General features: G+C 45.6%; 1 protein-coding gene across 11 annotated transcripts in view; it reads left to right on the forward strand.

Annotated features, from left to right (window-relative positions):
* MARCHF10 (membrane associated ring-CH-type finger 10) overlaps positions 1 to 15,327 on the forward strand; it is a 1,025,913-nt gene that overhangs the window by 397,076 nt on the left and 613,510 nt on the right. For 8 of the 11 annotated variants that reach the window (XM_069634147.1, XM_069634148.1, XM_069634140.1 and 5 more), the window contains one exon: positions 3,181 to 3,377. The exons of 2 other annotated variants lie outside the window; for them this stretch is intronic. The gene's annotated coding sequence lies outside the window, so the exon portion shown is untranslated. The remainder of the gene's footprint in view (positions 1 to 3,180; positions 3,378 to 15,327) is intronic. One more of the 11 variants, XM_069634142.1, reaches the window with a different exon arrangement.

Consider the following 15,327-nt stretch of genomic DNA (forward strand, 5'->3'; position numbering starts at 1 on the left):
CCCGAGAGACGGTGGTTCTTTCCACCGGGGGTCAAGTCCTAAAAATTAAAGTGGGGCGACTCATCAACAAACGCAATGGGATGTGATGTCACCAGAAATTTGCATATAAAGGCGAAACATGCACGTTTCAGTAAATTGGCTTTGCATAACCAACCAAATTGAACAGGACTTTTTCGTCTAATAGTGTTTTTGAAAACGTTAAAAGGTGTGCATGTTTTAAACTTGAAGAACCAATATAAATGTTATCCCTGGCACTTGCAGCACAGAAATGAGATTTTCAGCTTTAGGTGTTTGTTAATTTTCATCAGGTTATATAGTGCAGTAGTGAAGTGTCCGGACTACAAACAAGTTTGATCCCTGAGGTTGGCTTTAATTCATAAATTCAAAGAGGACATCCAATGTTTCTCTTTTAGCTAGGGGGGGGGGCTGAGTCCACCCTCTGAATAAAGTGGGTGGACTCCGCCCCCCCGCGTGAACCCTCGACTTGAGCCCTGCTTTCCACTAATCCTCATTTCATCTCTAAAGTGCCTTCAGTTTTTCATAAAAATGCTACCATAACTCTACCCACATTCTTTCAAAATGCCACTTTACTAGCAGAAAAGGCTCTACACTCTCTGGATGTCGAAAGGGCATTGGAATATTATTTGGATCGCACAAAATCTTTCAGATCGACTAAGCAGCTGTTTGTCGCCTTTGGTCCATCCAACAAGGGAAAATCCATATCAAAACGGGGCATTTCAAGATGGGCTTCCTTTGCAATCTCCTTCTGCCACTCTAAGGGCAACAGGCTGTTACAATCGCCCCCAGAGCGCACTCCACTAGAGCCACGGCCGCCTTGGCGTCGCTCTGGTCTGGGGTATCCATCAGAGACATTTGCCAAGTGGTCACATGGGCAGTGCCCCACACTTTTACCAGGCACTGCTGCTTACACCAGCAACACACTGAGGATGTACAGATATTTTTCTTGCATTATCGCAGAGAATTTTAAAGTACCTAATCTGTGTTTGCCTGGTTTGCTCCTCCTAACTTCTATACTGCTACAAAATGTATTCACATCATGTGAATCCATGAAAGATCCAATGTTGGAGAAGGGAGTAGTTTCTTACCTGGAACTCCATTCCTCCAGCGTTGGTATTTTATGGATTCACATGCGCTCTCCAGCCTACCCCCTACAGGCAAACATCCTCTTTGTGGCATATCCTCCAGCTGAAGTGGTTAAAATCTGAGTGGAAGCTGCTGGGGTGGGCTATACATTCAACGTCCCATTGGTGGCGACCAACTGCACCCACAACTACGTCGATGGGACACTCAAGTTGTTTTTCATAGTAAAATTACTAAGTCAAAGTAAGCAGTGCTTCCTAACCTGACAGGGAATATTCACAGCATGTGAATCCATGAAAGATTCCAACGCTGGAGAAATGGAGTTACAGGTAAGAAACTACTCCCTTCTAATTAAAAAGAAAAAAGTTATTTCCTGTGTCATGTTTTATGACTGCCACAACAGAGCTGATCATAATAAACGGATTTGTGTGCAAAAGACACATTTATTTTGAATAATGTAAAACTAGCACAGCACATATAAAAAGCACTGCCTATCTTATGTGATTTTGACATTTATGCAAGTTCTTCCTCCCAGAAACCTTACATCAGCATTGCATTTACAATGCACACTCCTTCAAAACTAGTTAACTGTATCGGTTCTTACTTGACATTGTTAGGCAAATGTCGCTTTGGGGCATAGGTCCTCTTAAGTCAAAACAGTTTTTCAAAATGCTTGAGGGTCCGTTCAAAAGATGTTTTGTTTCCAGTGAGTTGAATCTGCTTGTATCAGATCCACTGCAAAATGTAAAAAAAAATATGTAACAATCCATAATTGTTTTTTTAATTCTTCAGTTGGTTAGTTCTGAAGGATATATATTTGCTAAAAAGATCCTGCACCTCACTTTGTCTCCTTTTCTAGTGAGAAAAATGCTCATGGGGATGAAGATACCGTGTGATTAAGACACGGCCGTAATAGAGCATTAACAGCTTGTATTTATTAAAAATGTATTGAACAATCCGAACTTACCTAAGGATGAAGTACTAGGCAGCTAAATGTTACACGTATATAGCTTTACTAGTAGCGTTGTTTGCTTTTTTCAGAATTGTTTGTAGGTTCTTAATGTGATTTTATGTAAATGTACTTTTTTACCCATTGTGTTTGTGTTGATGAACTGTGTTAGTGTTAACATTCAGGTGGAGGACATTTGTGGTGAACCCAGTGTTACCAGCTTATTGCTGAATTTATCACTTGTTTTTTTTTTTCTCCTCTTTTTCCTTTTTCTAATTTGTGTCATACTTGATGTGGTGTTTCACGTAGGTAATGTATGTTAGACAATATTTTTCTATTACATTTTAAAAAAAAGGTGTACATTGCAACCCCATTCAGGTTGTATATGTTTTTAAAAAAAAATAAACTGCAATATGGTACAAATAAAATAAATATATATATTTTCTCAATTTATAATGGTCCAGAATTGTTTTTTGGTTTGAACTGTGGAGTTGCACACCCTCTAGGGGCTATTGTGAGCATTTTTCTCACTAGAAAAGGAGACAAAGTGAGGTGCAGGATCTTTTTAGTAAATATTTTTCTAGTGTGTTAGGGGCATGGTCCTGACCTCATTCTAAAAAAACCCAGTCCTCATCCAGTTTTTAAGTTCTGAAGGATAAACATTAAAAATAGTTTTAATCTGTGTAATAATCCAATAATTGATTTTGTGTAAAAAAAAAAAAATCTATTTTGCCTTTCTTTTATTACGTTTAAGTCTAGAACTTGCAATGTCAAAGAAAATTTGAGCCTATGTTACATACCTATATGTAAATATTTAAAACGTGGGTCCCAGGTAAAAAGCAACAGTTTCATTTTAACATCAGTTTATAGATAAATAAAATCCCCCTATCCAATGACTTAATTTTGTCGCAGCCCCAGTGGTTTCTTTTTGTGGGTTAGTCGCAAATTCAATGTAGTGATTGTTGCAATCATTGTTTTGTTGAATGAGTTTATACAGAGATGATGGCCCAGGTGCATTAAAGGACTGAAAAGGCCAACATATTATAAGAGCAAATGTTGCAAAATGCTGCATGTGTTAGTTAATTGACATAAATCCCATACATGTAAGTTTTTAATTATTTCTTAAACAGGTCCAAATTTGTCTGTGTTAAAATTTGAGAAGGATGCCTTTCCAAACATGGGATCCCTGAAGAGACCAGTTTCTACCTCCTGCTGATTTTAGGTTGTATCTTGGTGGTTTCAGGATGTGGCGGTCAGTCTTCTAGGAACATAGGGCGGATATCTCGTTATGAAATCGGTTGGAAATTTGTGAACAAGTCATTTATGGGTAAGTACAGCAATTTTGAAGTTGACTCGAGCTTGAGAATGTAAGTCAAGGTTTTTGGTTTTGACGTATTTGTAATGTCATTACTTGTTTTTGTGTGTAACCTATGTGTAAAGTGTTACAGTAGCCGATCTTTGCTCCTATAGTGGCTTTTGCAATGTCGCCAAGATGGAGTTCAGAAAGATTAGGCTGAATATTTCTACAAAGATGTATGGAATATGCTGTGGATCTTTATAAAATGGCTAATATAAGAGGACAAGTGCATGGTTGCATCAAAGAAGACTAGTGCAACTTGAACAATAAGGGTAGTTGGACTGAGTCTATGGAGTACGTGGGGTCAATATAGGCAAGCTCTTTTTTCTTTGTTCTAGTATCAATAACGGAAAGCTCAACGTTTTCACTATTTAAGCCGGGTCCGTTTCAATCTATTCATATTTAGATGGTAGTTAAAATGTGAATGTGTTTACTATTGGCGGCGTGATCTCTTGATCAATTGAAATATAGCTGTTTATCTTTTGCATAACAGTGGTACTCAAGATTGAGTTTGGCCAAGAGATTATGCAGTCGTTTTAAATGGAAATTAGAAAGTAATGGGGAGTTGACCACCATGGGGCATGGACCTAGATGGCCGTGTAATCAGCACGCTCCGTTCATCCCCACCAGCTTCATGTGATTTACTGGATCCTGCTGTGACTGCAGTGTTTTCAGGTGCCACCCCCCCCTGCTCCCTCCGTCAGCAGTGTTTTGTGACCTGACCACAACGACACCGGAGTACGGAGACAGCTGGGTATGAGGAATGTGCCCTGGACCCCCTGTGGAGCGGGACCAGGGCAGACTCTGGCCCTGCTCCACAGTGGAGCGGGTCTAGAGCGGGTTCCTGTGAGGAGGAGGGGGCTGTCGCTGTAGTGCAGTAAGAGCCCCGCCTGCGTCCTGACGGAGGCTCCGGTGTGATGGGCGGGACTGCTGGTGGTGCTTGCGGCATTTACGACCCGGTTTTTGCGCCGGCAGAGTGTCTGGAGGGTCTGAGAGGTCGTACGGCCCAGGCCGTTGGATGCGTGCACGCCACAGAGGTGGCCTGGTGGGGTGCTGCTGTCCTTGCCTACAACTAGTCGTACCAGCGGAAGTGTCCAGAATCTTTGTGAGGTTATGGGCTCAGCTGGTGGTGTGGGTCCACTGGGACTTGCCCTGATACCACAGGTTGCTGCCTGGATAGGGAAAGGATCTATGCCGTCTGGGGTGCTGAGTGCAGAAGGGGCCCAGCAGCTCCTCCAGAATTATCCAGCCAGCACGGATTGAAGGGAGTAGGGCCTGGCACCTGCTCCTGCAAAAGAGGTTACCTTGCCCTTTAAGGCAAAGGACACTGTACAGTGAGACTGCCATTACGGGGCCCAAGGGGGCTGTGCTTTAATTTATGAGATGGGAGTTGCACCCCTGAGCTGTGCCTGGACTTTTCTAGCTTGAAGTGACCTCATGAGTGTCCTGGAGTGATCTGGGAGCAGCCCCCGTATGGGTCCCACAGAACAAGGGGGTTTGTATCTGTTTCTGGAGGTCAACGGATGGGGACAGACTAGGACTGAGGAGTTCATGAAGAGGGGAAACTGGAGAGGAGGCCACTGCTTGGTCTGTTGGCCCTGCAGCAGTACAGGTGGTGTGGGCACAGTGCGGCCAAGGAGGGCGAGGCGGCCTCACAGGTGGAATCAGGCAGCGGTCCCCCAGTCCCTTCTACTAAGGATGACATCAAGTATATTTTGTAGGAAATAAAGGCACTGGGGGGAGACATTCAAGCCTCCATCTTGGATCTGCGAGGTAGGGTTGAGGTGCTGGAGGAAAGGTTCGAGGGGATGGAGAATTATTACATCAATGCTGACCTATGTGAAATGAAATACGAGGCCGGTATGACCAATATGGAGCAGCAGGAGGAAGATTGTTGATTGAAGTTGGACAACCTTGAAAATAGGGGGCAGAGGAATAATATGAGGGTGTTTAGTCTGAAAGAGCAGATGGGGAGACCTCTAACAACATATGAAGGAAGGTGAAGGGGATTGTGAACGGCCTGTTTGTGGGCATTGGTGGGAAGGTCGAGATCGAGGGGGCCCACCGAGGTGGTATGGTGAGAGGCAAAGGACCAAAGTCGCTGGTAGCTAAGTTCCGCCGACATGGGGACAAGGCGGAGGTGCTGAACAAGCCAAAACACTTGCAAAACATTCAATTTTAGGGGAACACCATACAAATATACCAATACCTATTAAATCTTACCCTGTCCCGACATCAGGGCTGTTGCCCTTTGGCGGTTTGTCTTTCAGAGAGGGGACTTCGGTATAGCTGGATAATGCCCGTTTGCCATTGTCTTTGAAGTAAACAGTCGACTACCGTGTGACCATGGGGTCCGAGGCCCAGCAGGTGCTGAAACACCTTTCGGAAAGTGAAAAGGTGGCCGATCAGCAGTTGGAGGAGGTGGGTGCAGCCACTCGTGGAGACAATGAAAAAGGACTGATGCATCACGAGCGAGCACCAAGGGGGAGGAAGTACCAAAGGCTAAACACCCCTTCTCTGGTCAAGTGACTTGCACCGTGGATTCCTTGGAACTCATTTTTGGTTCTTTGTGGGGTGTTACGTGAGGGACATGGGCGCTGCAGCGCTAGGGAGTGGTAGTGGGGGGCAAGCCACTGTTCCAATATGGCAGGGGTGTTTACTTGCGGGACTGTGCAGGGTTGGAAGTGAGGTATGCTTGGTAGCCCATTTCTGAAGGGGCATCTCAGTTTGTAGGGGGAGGGAGTTGGTGGGGAGGAGGGGGTGGGGTGATGTGCGGAGGTACGGATTTCAAAAGGTTTATGAACGGTTTCACTTTGTTTCGAGTTTGATCGTGGGAGAGGTTAATGTGATATATGGCGGTGATTGGGGTTGTCTGGGAGGAGGAGAGGGGGGCGATTGTCTGTTAATATGAACATTAAATGTTTAGGGGGAGAGCCTGCCCGCCAAATTCTTTTTGATTGCTAGGGAGTTCCGAAGGATGGGGATTAGATGTCCTGATGATTCAGGAGGTGAGGACGGTGAATGGGGAGGAACAGCAGATACCCAGTGGGCACGTTGACCAGGCTTTTTAGGTGTGGGGGGGACCCAAAGTAAGATGGAGTGGGTATCATGCTGAATAGGCGATTGAGGATGGGGACCTGAATGTGTGGAGGGAAGGGAGTGACAAGCACTTGTGGTGTCAGCCACTAGAGAGAGGGGGGTGGATAATATTGGCAACCCGAATCCTGGGCAGATGGAATTTTTCAGGAGCTCCCTGGCGCAGGTTAGAAGGTGCCTAGGTGGGTTATGATACTAGGAAGAGATCTTAACATGTTGGCCGATCCAAAAGTGGACAGATGTGCTCGGGTGGTCGAGGGGAGTGGGTGCCCACCGCAGGGCCTGGAGGGCCTTTGTGAGTTCCTCGCTGCAGAGGGACTATTGGATGTGTGGAGGGAACTGCACCCAGGGAGAAGGGCTTCACATTGTATTACCCGCTGCATGGAACGTATTTCTATGTATTTATAGAGCGTATACCCGTATTTATTATTTCTGTGTATGTTCTGTTATAACACCAGCTGTGCACCCACCCAGCAATCGACCGAGCAACAGGTCCAAACCCAACTCCTATGACTAAACCCGACTGAGTAACAAGGAACACGCTAAGTACAACCAACCTTCTGCCCTCAATCCCATAGGGGAAGTCAGCCTCCCGGCTTCGGGAGGGGGCACGTTTGGCCGACAGACCACAACAAGAATGTTGGAAGATAACAACAAGAGACATTGTCAAACTAACCGATTGATTAACCCGTCCCCTCCCCCACCCCCCATTTTCCTGCTCCTCCAACATAGGCAACCCCATTATACATGACTAGGGGTCAGCCACACTATACAGAGAGCTAATATAACGCTCGCACCCAACCAACTATCTGAGACACTGGAAACAACATCAGAGGGAACACCCTTGCACATAGTCCACAAATCCATCAACATTACACAAATGCACACCAACACAATACATTAAAACATATAACAGTCATGTGCTACTCTGGACTCCTTATGGACAGAAATAACCAGTTATGACAACCGTAACATCAAACTACGCACTCACCCGACACAAACACGAGCACCCGTCCGAGGCACTGAGTCCTACCCATACAGTTACAGTACACAGGGCCTCTTGAACCAACTCCTGCACGCAAGACAATGCTCACAGGAGCCAGTTCCTCCCGGTTCTGAACCTATACTATCATCCTATCCCCACTAACACACCCAGACCTCTTTTCCTGCAGAGCCATGTGAGTGCTTTGTGACTGCCTTTGGATGCTAGCATTTTGCAGTATAAATCAACATAACATGTAGAGCGCTCCGGGGGGGATTGTATCCTGTGAACTGGTCCCCGTAGTTTGGGCTGACCATGAAATGGTTTCCGTGCGGTTAGTGACGTCAGGGGTTATATACACAGGATTCCTGTTGGCCTTGTAATGAATTCCTGTGGAAGGGTGCGTTTTTTCTTTCTGAGGAATTACATGGGTGAGGTCGACCTGTACGGTGTAGGAGGTGGGAACGGCTAGCTGGAGAGGGCTGCTCATCATTGAAGGGTCCAATAAGCAGAGCAAGGTTTATGCACCAAGATTACATGCGGAAGCAAGGGTAGTCTGGATCCCATGAGAGAAATTACCTTATAGGGGAAGCTAGGAAAAAGTGGTAAGAGCTACGGTCTCAGACAGGAAAAGTTGCATGGAAATTACATTTTTTTGCATCAGAAATATTACGAAAAGGAGGATAAAGCAGACACACTCCTGGCTGCCTGTTGGAGGGTGTCAGAGGTCTGACAGATGTGTTGAAGGCATCTCAGACACCCAGGGGTTGTTAGTCACAGACCCGGTAGGCATTGAAGATTTTTTGCTGCATTTTATGAGTGGCTGTATAGTTTGGAGAATGAGCCTAACGAGGAAGGTATCGGGGCATATTTGACTGAGGCTTCCCTCCCCGGCTGGAACCTAGTGAAGCTGAGGGGTTGGATGGCCCGAACTTCGAGGAGGAAATACTCTTGCCCATTGGGCGAATACAGGCAGGCAAGGCCCCAGGGGAGGATGGCTACTCCATGGGTTTTTAAAAGTCTTTCGCAGAATTGTTGGTCCCTCACATGGCTAAGTTATTTAACTTTATTATGGGGATGGGGAAATCTCCCAGATCCTTTTGCATGCGTTGATCTCCGTATTGGCCAAGGGAGAGGAAGAATCCTCGTCAGTGCGTTTCTTATCGACCCATCTCTCTCCTCAATGCCCAATCCAAGATATTTACTTGGGTTCTTGCTTCTAGGTTTGAGGGACTAATGCCCAGGCTGGTCCACTCGGACCAAGTGGGGTTTATTGCAGGGTGGCAGGGGACAGATACACTGCGGAAGATGCTACATATATTGTACGTTCCTTGGGGGAAGGGGGGGGTAACCCAACCCTTTTGGCCTTGGATGCGGGATCCAGACAGGGTTGCCTCCTCTCGCCCCTGTTTGCTTCATCATTGGAGCCATTGGCGCAGCGACTGTGGCATGCCCCTCGAGGGGAGGGGATAGTGGAGGACCAGGAGCTCAAGTTGGGGTTGTATGCCAACGGCATTCTCTTACATCTAAGAAATCTGCATGTCTCGGTCCCGGCGACCCTGGAAGTGATAGGAGTATGGGTCCCTCGCAGGCTATAAGGTCAATAGGCAGAAGTCAATTTTGTTCCCTTTCAATGTGGATTCTGGGAGGGACTTGGTGGCCCTCTCTTACTTGGGGATGGTGATTGAGCTGGAGCGGCTTTGGTATTTAGGTGTGCTACGAGGTTTCTCGAGGAACTGGCAGATGTCAACTAATCGCCATTGTTGGGTAGGTTGTATAGCGATATGCAGAGGTGGGGTGGACAAACCATTTCCTGGATGGGTCGGTTTATCGCTCTAAAGATGAATTTTCTCCCCGGGATATTATATCTGTTTCAAATGTTACCCATAGCAGTGCCAGAAGGGTGTTTATAAAGTCAAAGGACCTGATGCTTCGCTTCCTTTGGGATGGGAAGACGCGGTGGATGGCCTACGATATGCTGCTGCTGGATAAGGATCGGGCATTTGGTGGCGTGGTCCTGGAATGCGGGATGGTCACTACGTGGCCCTTGCCACTGAGCCCCTTGTGGGTCCAGTAATTAGGGATGACATCCCGAACCCCAAAAGATTCCAGGGCTGGTTTGAAGCTGGCTTGTATCGAGTGGGACGTTTTTGGGTAGAATGGAAGTTCATTACCATTCAGGCACTTGAAGAGGCCCTGCAGATTGAGAAGCCTGCAGTGTTTCCATTCCTTTAGTTAAAGGGCATTTTGACAGCGGAGAAATTGAAGGAGTCGGACCAGAGGGAGCTCATGCAGACGGAACAGATCTTGAATACCCAGCAGGATATGAGGGGGCTCATTTCCAGCTTTACGTGTCCCTGATAGAGGCTACTATGGGTGACATGGATGGGCTTCGGGCCAAATGGGAGAGGGACCTGTGGGGGGGGGGGGGCGTGAATTAACAGTTATGGCAAAGGATGGGCAGGAGAGCGTTCAAGATTTCTATAGCCTGCTAATATAAATTGCATGGGGTGAAGTTGCTTCATCACTGGCAATATGATCCAGTTCGGCTCTCTAGAATGTTTCCGGGGGTGAGCCTCCTATGGTGGCACAGTTGTGGGAAAGGTCCACATATTGGCACATGTGGTGGGCTTGTAGTAAGGTGCAGATGTATTTGGCAGAGGTGTTGGGGTGGATAAAAATCATAGATAGGATCAAAAGACGCCTCAACCCAATGTTGGTGATCTTTCATTTGGAAGCAGTGGAGGAGGTTTGGGACGCCATACCACAAATGGTGCATTTCCTCCTAGTGGTGGCGCGACCATGCCTTGCAACACATTGGAAGGGAGAGAAACTGCCAGGAATGTTGGAAAGGCGGCCTAAAGCTGGGGAGATGTATCTCTTGGAAAAAGATTACTGCGGCTCTCCATGGACGGGAGGGGGTTATGGGCTTTGAAGGGGAATGGGTAGGCTTTTGAAGGGGATGCCACAGGGATGAGGATATATGGAGTGGACAGGAAGCGTGTGTTATCAGATCCATTGTGGGATGTGATGTGTTTTTTGTATGTGTTTTTTTTTTTTTGGTTCCCCCCCCTCTCCATTGCCCCTGCTCGGATGGCACTTTGGTGTATTTTAAGGTTCTCCCACTTCACTTCTGTGGTGTTTGGTGCAGTTTTGACTTTGTTTCATACATTATTGGGGTTGTTCTTCTGTACGAAGGAGAGGGGGAGGATGGAAATGATTTGGTAACATGTTTTACAATGTGCCTTGTTCTTCTTTGCTGTGTTAAAATCAATAAAAATGAATTGCAAAAAAAAAGTAGTGGGGAGAAATGCAGAACCCTGCTCAACATTGCAAACCATAGGATGTTTACTTGTTGTAACATTATTTAGGGAAAGACAGGTGTACTAATCGGTTATAAAAGATGGAAAACATCTCAATGCAATGTTCCAGACACTGCTGACAGATGCCAGTCTTTTAAGAATAATTTGTTTTTCTGGGGTATCACAGGCTGCTGAGAGGTCAACCATAATCAGTAATGTGTCGTGATGATCACCAGTGTTCCAGAGTAAATTCTTGCAGATATCTAAAGAACTAGTTCCGTACCACGATGTGGCCAAAACAGACTGCCCATCACCTAACAAATTGTAACACTTCACACATTTCTGGAGTTGTAAAGTAGCCACATGCTACAGAAATGTGCCTAGTAAAGGAGAATTTGTGCTTGGCCACTAGCTTGATGTACTGTGGGTCCAATGAGATTTTTATTTTTTAAAGTGGAATGATCCATGCTGTTAGAGTGGTTCAGATAGCATGCCTTGTAAAATGGGTATAAAAAACACATCGGGACAGGCAGTATTTCCTCAACACAATCTTTAACAATAAATGTTGGACAAGAATTACGAGGATATGATCTAATATTCCGTAATGCGTTTGTTTTGCAATGTTAGTTTATTCTTGTGTAATGTTTCTCTTTTTCCATTGCATTTATATTTTTTAAATATATGTTGTGGGTGCAGGTGGTGGAGGGGCTGAGGGTTGTGGGCTAGAGGGAGGATTTCGGGGTACAGTTAAAAAAAGAAAATTGGTGAAAAACCTATTGAGGAAAAGTGCACAAGTGCGCATGAATAAACTAACAACGGAAAATGAACTTGGAACCGTAATATTAATGTAGTCAAATGCTATATTACCATTTTAAGTTCACCCATGGTGACTGTTGTGAACTCAAGGTGAGGGGGCTCAGGACATGTGGGGATAAGATTTAATCTGGCAAAGGAGTGCAAATTGAGTGGGGATGTAGATGTTAATTCAGATAACTGCAATTTTAGAGTTATACTTATCTTGGAATAAGTGGCACCAATCAAGGGTGATCAGGAAGATAGATGAGTCTTATTTTATTCCCTGACAGTTCAAGAATAGAGAATATTCGTTTGATTGAGTTAGCTGCTGATTCAATTGAGATGAAGTTGAGATGTTTTGCTAAATTTAAAGCCTCTTCATATTATTTGCTTATGGTTGTTAACGATACTTGGCTCTCTGGCATATTTGAATTATTCCAGGTGCACACTACAATTGGTTTGGTATTTTTCTAAAATATTTTTTGTTTTGGGAGCAGTCGTGTTGGTTATTGATACGAGAAGGGGATTTTATAATCTTCAACAAATTGGATTGGGATGTTGGAGATTAAATTTTTTTTAAAAAGCATTTGTATATGGGTTTCATGTAACCAAAGTTCTGATATGAATCGGATAGTCAGATCTTTATCTTGGATTTCCACTCCAAGTTGTATTGGATAGCGTGGGCCACAGCAGGTCAAGATTTATCTAAGGGGCCTTTATTTTGGTTCCAGGCACTTGAAGGCTTGCATCTGCAGTTATGGCTATGCTCGTCTTATCCAGAGTGGCTGTAACAGATGGACTTCGCATGGTGTGAGGAGGGGGACATGTTTGTAGATTGAGGTATAATCCTCCAATACCGTGTAGTAGGATTTTTAAAATGCTGTAGTAGGTGGCAACAGACCAGTCAGAGTAAAACATAAAGGCATTGGATATAATGTAAAAATAAATTGTACCCATTTTCCCAGTGCAGAAAACATGTTAAATGCTACTCACCAGCAGCATGGGAAATAAAATATATCAAAAGTGCAGAATGCCAGGCTAACTTGGAATGAACATGCTGTAAAAACTGGAGGGGGGGGGGGGTCTGTACTTCTGCTCTCTATATGGTAGAGGAGAGGCACAGAGGACCCCAGCCAAGATTCTCTATTACGATAGCAATGGACGAGCAGTCAAGACCTAGCTTCCCAGGAGGCGATGCAGGCTGGTTCTTAAGTACAGTGTAGTCCCCAAGCCCCCACAAAGGAATGTCTGCACACTGTATTAGTTAAAACACAGTCTGTACATAAAGTTCAAGGTTATGTACACAATCATAATAACTCACTTTGTGCTCAACAAATCTACAATGGCAAATATATACAGTTCTAAGTGGTACCACAATTATTATTAGATTCCTTTTAAAGTGCATCAACTGTACTCTGGTTAAATGTCACACAAATCAATTAATAAAGGTAACAATCAATAGACATAGGAGGAAAGCAGTTAGTTAGAACAATTGGCAGAATACTGGCCCCGTTACCAAGACACAGTTCTGTGTGGAGATTCCCCCCACCTTGGCAACCTGTAAAGTAAAGATATATCACAAGCCCAGTCCATATATTGTTCTAGAAGTCTTATTTCCTTCTAAAATAGTTCTACAACCCCAATGTACCTGGAATAGCAGAGTTTGTCGTTGGGTCATCGACAGATCCTTCTTGAGCGGCTCCCTTTAAAGCAGGAGCCACGCATCGAGATCCCACGAGAAAAAGGGTTGAACGACGACGGGGAGGTGGCAGCTTCGTTCCTAGCGGTGCTCTGCGACGACGGAGCGTTGGCGTCCAGCGAGGAAGAGGTGTGCGCGGGGCACCTCGGTGACGATAGTTCAGGACAGCAAAGAGTTTGAAGAACTGTGACCCAGCAAGAGCGTTGAGTCATCGGCATCTCTGTGGTCTTAAGGTGGCGGGAAACCCACCAACGAATGCTCTTCGGCGAATCGGCGGCCTCGACTTTCTCCGGCGGGACAAATCGGTCGACGGTGCAGGCGAGAGCATCCTTGGATCAAATGTTACTAAGGCAAAGGGAGCACGGCGGCAACAGTGTCCGAGCGCTTCTCCTTGTGATTCCACGGCCGTCCCCGTCCCTTTCTCCGGTCGGCAGCCTGTCGTAGGTCTGTCTACCAGGGAGCTTTGGCAAAGATCAGCTGGTGCATGATGGTCCGTCGTAGCTCAGGTCCTCTCTGGGTCAGTCCTTGGAAACACAGCAGCTTTCAGATCAACGAAGTAGAGCAGTAGCAAGACTTCTCTTCCAGCAGGGCTTCAAGGTTAAGCTTCACTTTCAACTCCAGTTTCTCTTCAGCTACTGAACACGAATTCTAGCAGTGAGAGGCCCCCAGATATACTGGTTGATCTCCCATTCGTTCTGCTGGGTCACACTCAGGCAACCAATCGGTCAGAAGGGCATTCATGCAGGCAGGCAGCCAATCGGGTGCATAGTGCATTCAGGCCATTCACTTCTCTCCAGACACTTACAACAAGTTATGTGTATTGGGACAAGTACCCAGCCATTCAACACTCCACACTACATTCATAACAATTTCGGGCAGGGCTGTCTCAGTCATTGTGTCAAACACCAGAAACTAGACATCCACAACAAGTGCATATTGGTCACACACTCCATTCACCCAGGTCCCACCCACAGGGCGCACCCACAACATACGGTCACTGGGAAGGCTCCAGCCAGTCTGGCCTGGACTTCACAACACCACCATATATGGAACTTCCACCCAACAGCCAGTCAGGGGGAAGGGACATGGTCAGGGCTTCCCAGGACTTTGGGAAAACAAGGTAACAGGCAATATAAAGCAAGAGGCCACAGGGGCCATCTTGTTTTCTATCGGGAATCAACTGATTCCCATGGCAGGGCCGGGGTATCCCAAAATGGAGGATACTCGGAGCACTTGTCAAATTGAGCATGGAGCTGCCACCAGCCCATACCCTGCTCTGTGGGCCAGACACAGGTGCCCAAAAACATACATACACTAGGGGCATAGGGCTGTACCCCCACCCATGGGTGCCATAAGGGTATCCCATGGGTCTGTACACCAAACCAAAAGAGAGAGCTGCACCGCCAGGAGTCCCACATGAACTCCTGCACGGAAAACACGACAAAACACATGATAAAAAGCAGTAAAGGACAAGGATACGGCGGCCCTGTCCCTCCGATGCATTTCCAGCATCACACATGCACAAACAAGTTTTGCATTACTGTGAAAGATGCATGTCTTTTGTCCAGGCAAAGCTCTGAATGATGACGCGCTGTGTCGGGCAACACATGGGAAGTATGGTAAATGTAGTCCAGCAGTGTTTTAGCATAATTAAAAATGTATTGGGTGATTCTGAGCGTAGTAAAGATGCCTACGGACCAGAAGATCCACTGTGGAATAACAATTATCACTTCTTAAAATTACCTTCACACACATCTTGAATTAAGACATTTTAAATGTCAATTAAATGTGACATTTTCCTGAGCAGATTGTGAGTTAGCAATCTGTCAAACATATTTTGAAAACATGGGTGCTTATAGGTTTAGGAAGGCTGTGTAGTATATTCACCTACTATAGTTATATGAAGAATTAAATGGATTCGAAATCTGCATGAGCCAGATATCCGTTTTTAAAAATATAACCGTTTTATATGGAAGATTTAACGAATTCTGACCTGTTACAAATCAACTAGTACACCTTGAATGGCCTCGCCAAATTATCACTGCT

Source organism: Ambystoma mexicanum, chromosome 13 (assembly GCF_040938575.1).
Source record: "Ambystoma mexicanum isolate Mex_15411 chromosome 13, UKY_AmexF1_1, whole genome shotgun sequence".
Taxonomy (NCBI): domain Eukaryota; kingdom Metazoa; phylum Chordata; class Amphibia; order Caudata; family Ambystomatidae; genus Ambystoma; species Ambystoma mexicanum.